Here is a 1,035-nt window from a genome sequence, read left to right as displayed (position 1 = left end):
TGTATTTAGGCCTCTATAAATGTCCTTTGCCTCCTGGTTCTTTCCTCTATTTCCTTTTACTTTCCTCTTGTCCCAACATCATGTTTGGCCTTCATTTGGGTTTAGTAATTCCTCGCTACTACATTGCCCTTGATTAAGCTCCACTAGGCATCCTACCACCTTCCTTCCATTGATTTTAGCTCACTTGTTGTTCCCTTGTCCCTGGGTCAATCCCCTCTCCCTTCCTTTCTCCCACCTCCCCTTCTCCTGTATCCCCCCCAGAACCATTGGTCTTGTTTTTTTCATCTCTGAATTATTTATCCCACCTATCTTATCTAGATAGACTTGCAGATACATTAATCAGTGCAAAAACCAGGCAAAGCCAAATAATACAATAAAGTCAAAACCAACAAAATAACAACAGCAAAAAACAAAGAGAAAATAACAATAACAAAAAAATGGAAAAGCCTGTAACTAGTTCAAGGTCAGTTTGTTGGCCTTTACGAGTGTTTTCCAATTGAGAACAGAGTGTGGCACCCCATCACTCATAAACTTTTATGAACCCTTCAAAGCTCCTACTCCAATGTTTTGCACCAACATTTTTTGTTAAGCACATTATAATACCTAGCACAGAGAAGGTGTTCTGTTCTTGTTTTCATTACTCTGGATACAAAAACTTTTTATTTATATTTAATAAATCATTTTATTGGGGGCTCTTACAGCTCTAATAACAATCCATACATTAATTAAAAGTGCTTGACACGATGGATGGATAGATTGTGATAAGAGTTGTATGAGCCCCCAATAAAATGATTTTGTAAAAAGTGTTTGTTTTTATCATCAGTTTTCATCTGTATATATTTTAGACTGGAAAAAGAGAAAAGGCACTTGTCCGATTGAAAAAAGTGACAGGTTTGGATTTTAAACTTATAACCATTTAATATGGCCTTCTCTTGGTGGTAATTGAAATATAACTTGATATAAACACTGAACAAATGCCTTAGATTCACTATCTTACAGGTGTCTACGTACTCTGCTGTTATTAAGTGACAAGTC

Source organism: Echinops telfairi, unplaced genomic scaffold (genome assembly GCF_000313985.2).
Source record: "Echinops telfairi isolate 266 unplaced genomic scaffold, ASM31398v2 ScPeMD7_8;HRSCAF=38, whole genome shotgun sequence".
NCBI lineage: Eukaryota > Metazoa > Chordata > Mammalia > Afrosoricida > Tenrecidae > Echinops > Echinops telfairi.
Note: the sequence above shows the minus strand (reverse complement) of the source record.